The 6,000-nt window shown below is 48.3% G+C and overlaps 1 long non-coding RNA gene across 1 annotated transcript; it reads right to left on the bottom strand.

The window, feature by feature from the left end:
- Positions 1-543: 543 nt before the first annotated feature.
- On the bottom strand, positions 544-3,594 carry LOC137159137 (uncharacterized). Its single transcript, XR_010921541.1, has 3 exons — positions 3,447-3,594; positions 1,872-1,937; positions 544-1,461 (listed from the first exon to the last, which is right to left on the bottom strand). It is a non-coding gene; the product is annotated as an uncharacterized lncRNA (long non-coding RNA).
- Between the last annotated feature and the right edge of the window lie 2,406 nt (positions 3,595-6,000).

Genomic DNA, 6,000 nt, shown 5'->3' with positions numbered 1-6,000 from the left:
TTAGTTGTCAGTCTGGTCATGTCTTTGGATATCAGCACGCTTTACATATGCATTCATTTTATATATGCTAAAGGGTATTTGCGAGAGTTGCAATTAGGATAAATGAATTCGAAGGCCTTGTCCTTGGGATTAGGAATATTCTGATTTAAGACTTTGAGATAACACAAGGACGGGCGGTTTAAAAGAGATGTATGGCTAATTGATTGTTCCACTGTGTGTATTGAACAATTCCGATATTGTGCGGAAAGCGACAGCGGTAAATGTGACTCTGCCATCCATTTCATCTGACTGGGTTATTTCGCTGTTTTGTTATTCTGGCTGACGCCATGACTGTCCAGATTGTTCATGTTATGTTTCTGCAGGGGTATATTGAAAAGTTCGTATAATGTACAGAGGAGGAATTATAGCAGAGTTTCCAGGCATAAATCACTTCTGGGAGGCTACCTTGATTCAGCAAGAAGAAGGGAAATTTTGGTCGTCTAGATTCGCCTTTAATTTTTGCATAATCAAATACCTTCATAAAATCTATTCAACACAACAATGTAACTGCACTGAAAAGTTCTATCAACCATGTTGATGTTAAAAATTCTGTCGAGGACCGGCGTGTTCTGTATCCCATTTACAATGGGCGTGAAAAGGGCTACCACAGGAGAGGGGGGAAAAGGTCTAATCCAGCTCAGGCATACGAATTTCAAATGGGCCAAAGAGTGAACTCGAAATGGTGGGTCGGATTTGGCTCCATCTAGATTTCCTCGGGTTTAGGAAAGTAAGATTTTAATTACTTTCTTTGCTGGGATTAGCAGTTTGCCCGTTACCCTTTACTTCAGGGCAGACAGATTTACCTTTTCATTATTCACCTGCAAAAAAAATTGGCTTTCTAGCAAAAGAAAGACAGAAGCCGATTGTGGAGGCTCTTTCTAATGTCTTTTCTAGATTCCAATTCACTTGTCCAGCCTCCGGGATGCAAGAAGCCGCCCCTTCCGGGTGGAATCAACCTGTCTGGACCTCCCAGATAGCAGGCGCTGGGCGGGTGGGTGTAGTGCATCCCCACCAGGGGTGCGTGTAGGACAGAGCGTGTCCAAAGAATGCGGAGCCTGGATTGTCAGTGTAAAGACTCCGCTCCTGCCTTCCTTGGACTCACGGAGAACTTGGGGGCTCGGAAAGAAGGCAGGTGCCAGCCCCATAGTGGGTCAATTCTTCTCTTCTCCTCTCCTCTGTGTGCTGTCCTCTCGAATTGGAGCTGTGCCCTCCCTGGTCAGTCCTTTAGTGTCTGCATCGCAACTGCTGTATCTACAAGGTCCGCGTAAGGTACTCAGTACATAAAACGCCATCTTCACACTCATATTTTGTTCCTCTTTTTAAACGGCTCTTCCTGGGATTTGCCCATAAAACCACGTTTTATGCAGCAGCAGCGAGCAGTCGTCTTGGGGAGTGTCCCCTTGCAACTCCGCAATTGAGGGTCTAATAGAGACCAACACAGGCATGGTATAAAAACACCGATGTCAACATTATTTACAGGGCTGGCTGCGTGGAGAGTACAGCGCTTGGATTTTATAGACAGCCTTCCAATGTGCGACAGCTCCACCTTATCTGCCCAGAAAGGGACCCACTAAGGACTGAATTCAAGTGAGCATTATTTATTATTGCCAGCAAAGCCACCCGTGATCCGATCTGGAGAGCGATCGCTTTCTTTTTTGACAGCTGTTCGCTTTCTCTCCTGGATTTCCAATGTAAACGCCCCCACCACCACCACCACCACCACCTCTTAGGGGCGCGGGGAATCCCAGAGATAGTTATCCACGTTGCCCCAGGTGAGCAGACATGCTGGCTGGTATTTCACGGCTTCATGTCAGGATAGGCTGATACGTTACCGGGTTCAACACATCCGAGTTTGGTAATGAAAGTAAATTCAGTCTGGGCGATGCTGGAGCCGGCTGCTGATGTAAGGCGGTATGATAGAGAGAGTATTAAGAAAGAAATTGAAAGTCGAGGCTGTTAAAATCACAAGTGGCAGATCATATTGACCTCAGTGCAGCCTGATGCTAGCCCTGGAGGTGGGAAAGTGGGGAGGGGGGAGGACGCTCTTTTGTGAAGAGGGTGACATGACACCGTTACACATCACTCCAGCCTCCACTCCTTCCACCGAGAGTGGCTACAGCGGGGCTCAATGTCATAATAATGGAGTGGCTGGTCATCTCGCCCATTTTTTTGTCGGGGAGGAAATGCATTCAGTGTCAAAGCAGCCGGTTGGAATTCAGCTAACGGGTCTTGGCAGCTGGCTGGTTGAGAGAGGAAATTGAACCACTATTAATTGGCCCATAGCTTTGATGAGGCACAATTATCTTCCCAGGTAGGGAGGGGTGAAAAAAAAGCGATCCTTGAACTATTCTTGCAGATTGTTAAAAGTAAAAAGGACGTTGTGCAATTCATTTTCTGTGTGTGTATATAAATATATATATATATATATATATATATATATACACACACACACACACACGACAATCTCCATCCTTGGACTAGACAAGTATATCTGAAGACCAAAAATTTAACATCCTTACTTTTTTTAAATGGACTTGTTGTGTATAAAAAAGAAGTTAATCTTTCGTTTTTCTTGATTTTTTTTTTCCAAAAGAAAACAAAAATATCTCTCCCCCCTCCCACTGAAATTAATGGAGGTGGATCGTCTGGTGGGGGGGGGGGAGGAGCAAGGAAATCTCTCTAAACTTACCCAGTTCTAAAGCTTTTCAATGCTGAGTTGCTCCCAGCATGTATCATTATACATTAAAACCGGCGGGAGCGCTGTGCATTAATTACTACAAACAGCAATTAGGTTAAAGATTTTATTTTAAATGAACCGTTTTATGGGCTGGAAAAAAAAATCTCTGTATCTTGCCTTCCGTTTCACCCAGAGAAAACCACAGCCCTCAAAGTTTAGCAGGGGGCTATTTTTAATTTTCTATTACAAAAGACGGAATTGGAGAGTTAGGGGAAGTAATTCTTTTATATATCTTTTTTGTTTGTGTCTTTTAACTTATTTTCCATGGGCCTGCTCACGTTGAACTCAAGTGCAAAAAAAAAAAAACCGCATAGGAGCAGAGTCGAATATTATATGAGGGGTGCATCGTCTATAGGGACTATTCACCCCTTGCAGAGGGCCGATATAGACTACAGGCACACATTAACTGGAGGCGCTACACCAGAATGACTCTGGCTAAGTCTACACTGACGGCGGATTTTCATTCGGTTCCAAAGGTTACACGACCAATAGTTGCGTCCCAGGGACTGTCATGGGGCAGTCGCTGGTTTCCCCTCTAGTAACCGCTTCGGTGCTTTTATCCTCCACTACTCCCAGGACTAGATTAGGCGGGGAGGTTTAGGGGGCTGCCGTCTGTCCCGGTGGAAAACGCATCCTCCTCGAGCAGCTGTACCACAGAGCAGAGCCGTACCTGGAGCTTCCAAAGACCCTGGATGGGGACATCTCCTCCTCGGCTTTGCCGGGACACGGAAGGCGTTTGCTGCAGCAACAGGGAGACGGGAGGGCCCCGGTGCCCGCTGACCTCAATTAGCGCCTCCTGAAAGAGCTAAGCCACGCGGGCCTTGTCTCTAATCGACACGCAGCTGCCTTGATTTAGGGGCAGCTTTTCTTCTGGAGCCACTCCGACGTCAACAGCAGCCTCAGATGGTCCCGCCCCATACCCCCCTGCGGAAAAGACGCTTACGGCCCGTTCTCCAATGCCCCAGGAAGCGGGGGGAATCGGGGGTGGCTGCGCTTTGGGGAGCCGCCCGTTGGGGCAGATCCTCGGGTTTCTGAGTAAGCGATCGGGCTGGTTTGAATGCCGCCGCTGTTTTCACCATGCAAAGACCACCCATCTCCCCAGGGCTCGCTGGGCTGTGCCGCCCGTCGGCAATAGTGTGACATCGGCCCTGTGCAGGCCAGGAGCGGCGTTTCTGTGGGTGACGGGGTGAAACTGCCAAGAACAAAACATTCTCGCAGCCCTTGGCACAGTAATCTGCAGCGATCAATCCCCTGGCTCATGGCTGCCCGATTCAGACTGATCTGGTGGCCGGTACAGTATCACAGACCGTCTAGCACAGGATGTATAACAGAAGGATGTACCATGTACATATCTAAAGTACTCTTTGGCACTTCATCCACCAAGATTTCACCATTATTTTGCAAATGGGGGGGGGGGGGCACTGTCAGATGTTTCTCTTTGTTTGAGAGGATTAAGTATAAGAAAAGGAAGCACCTCATTTTCCCTTTAGCCATGGTCTCCTCCTCCAAAAGCACTGTTTAATGCTCCCCAGCCATTTATCAGAGAAAGACTGGATAAAGTTTAACCAAGTGGCTGAACTTTTATTAACTCCAACAGCCTATCAATTGATCAAATGTGGGTCCAGATTCCAATTACCCATTACTCAGGATGAGTAACACTACTTCAGGTGTAAACCCATGGAACTGAATGAGACTGCCTCTGGAGTAAAGTGCTATACAAGTTGGGTAAGGGTGTCCGATCCTGCTCCTGGATGTCCAGTGAGCCCCATGCCCTGTGAAATCAGTGGTCTCCTGTGTCTCCTGATGCCATGAAAACCATGAGCTAAGAGTTCCTAGACTTTATTCACTCAATCCAGGCCCTGCCGGTGAACAGCTGGGCCTACCAGGAGAGAACCCCCTGGTCTTTATTTCACCCCAAATATAAATGTTAGGTCCTTCAATCCTGCTCTGTACCTATGATTTAGGGAATCAAAGGCTAAGGTTCCCCTCTCCTGTGCTGCTAAGAACTCATGCCATGTGAATTGTGACAATTAAATTCCTAAGTGAAACCATCTTTATGTACACCAGGTCCTGAAAGTGTCAAGCCAATATAAGTATCCCCTGCCATCCAGCTCACAAAAGATAACCTGGCAGGGAAGGCATCTGTCCCATCCCACAAGGACCGTACAATTTAGCATGGGGTACAACGTCTTACTCTGCTCCTGGGGCAAAGACTAGGACACAAGCCCACTCCCTGTGTAGTCCTGACTAGTCACAACACCAATCAACCAGCGAGCTAGACTGACCCGATCTGCAGAAGGAGTGGGAAAGAGAGACATGGGAGGATAGACCTGGGAGGACCACAGACAAAGCAGCCCACCCTGCCCATTGCCCTTCCCACGCTGGCCAACAAATGTCCAGGGATCTGCCAATCCCAGGGGCAAATTCTGGTGCACCCTGGCTGGCTCGCTGTAAAATGGGAAATCTCATGTGTTGAATGGGACAAAGACAACCCTCGTGGGGGTGCCAGTGGCCAAACCTCCACTGACTCGAGTTGGACGAGCATGTGTCCTCATTGTGATATGGGCGCGATGATGAAGTCAATACCAAATAACTCCTGGCAGCTGAATATGTCTCAGCTTTTCTGATCTTCCGTTTTTATTTCTTTTCCCTAACCTCCCCGCTTGGCACTCAGCTCGATATAAATATGTGTGTCTCCACTGGGGGCAACTGCCTCACACCGGGCTGAGTCCTAAGGCAGCGGGGTCACAAAAATGGGTAGCATCTGTCCAGCCTGGCACAGCCCACAGAGTAGCTTAGACTAGAGAGAGATCAAAGCAAAGAGGCCGCTCCAGGGGCAAACCGCTTTACAGAGCAGCGTCTTTGCGTGCCTGAGACAGGTTCTGCCCAAGTCCCTGTCAGAGCACGGAGCTAAATGCCCTGAGGGGGAAGAGCCAGGTTTTCTCCTTTTGAATTCCCCGGGTCACTGGGGCGTTTGCTCTGAGCGGTCACTGCCAGTCATCAGAGGGTTATAGTTGACAGACAATGTGCCAAGAACGGGTGTTGGTGTTTGCCACGGAACACTTCCCGGGGTCCAGGCAGCTGGCTTCACACCTCATCTGCAATGGAAAAGACAGGGCCAAATCCTGATCCGGCATCTACGCACTCCAGCGTCCCCCAGCGAAATCAGTGAAAAGGAGTCAAGCCAGCAGCGTTTGGCCCGCAGTTTAAATTATGAGCCCTGA

Source organism: Emydura macquarii, unplaced genomic scaffold (genome assembly GCF_026122565.2).
Source record: "Emydura macquarii macquarii isolate MOO-44397 ecotype Brisbane River unplaced genomic scaffold, CSIRO-AGI_Emac_v2 contig_1790, whole genome shotgun sequence".
Classification (NCBI taxonomy): Eukaryota; Metazoa; Chordata; order Testudines; family Chelidae; genus Emydura; species Emydura macquarii.
The sequence above is the reverse complement of the archived record's forward strand: the minus strand, read 5'-3'. Positions and strand labels throughout refer to the sequence as shown.